This window comes from Tupaia chinensis, unplaced genomic scaffold (assembly GCF_000334495.1).
Source record: "Tupaia chinensis unplaced genomic scaffold, TupChi_1.0 Scaffold144602_1, whole genome shotgun sequence".
NCBI classification, from domain to species: domain Eukaryota; kingdom Metazoa; phylum Chordata; class Mammalia; order Scandentia; family Tupaiidae; genus Tupaia; species Tupaia belangeri.
In genome coordinates, this window is record NW_006204462.1 from 1,368,120 (window position 1) to 1,368,716 (window position 597).

The following is a 597-nucleotide window of genomic DNA, read 5'->3' on the forward strand; positions in this document are numbered from 1 at the left end:
CCGCGACGCCGGCCTCCCGCGGCCCGAGCGTTCTGCGCGGCGCCCCTTCCTCCGCCCCTGCCGGCTTGCTCGGTGTCTCGGGCCGCCTCCCGCCGGGCTCCCCCTGATCTTCCCCGACTCCTGGACTCTGCCCAGCGCTTGCAAGTCTTGCAAACCAGCCCTTGCTCGGAATCAGCAGATGGTGCAATGGTTCCGTTACTCCCACGTAGTCAACTGTGATTCGAGTCCTGGACCCACTTGGCTTGAAACTCAGGCCGGGAATGTGTGTGCCCAAAATCCGGAGAATGGAGAAGAGACTGGCGTGGCCATCCCGCCCCCCACCCCGGGTTGGTTTCTCACTTTCTGTCCCTGTCGAGCACATACATCCCATACCAAAATTATCTCTTAAAAAAAAAAGATAAAGGGAACCAGCAGTTAGCGTAATGGCTATGTCGCTGGACTCGCACGTAGTCGACCGCGGTTCACGTCCCGGACCCGGTGGCTTAAACTCATGCCGGGCGTGTGTGCGTGCGTGCCCAAGATCCCGAGAGGAGAATGGAGGAGAAGGGATTGCGGCGTGACCATCCCCCCTGGGGGGTGATTTCTCGCTTTTTGTCT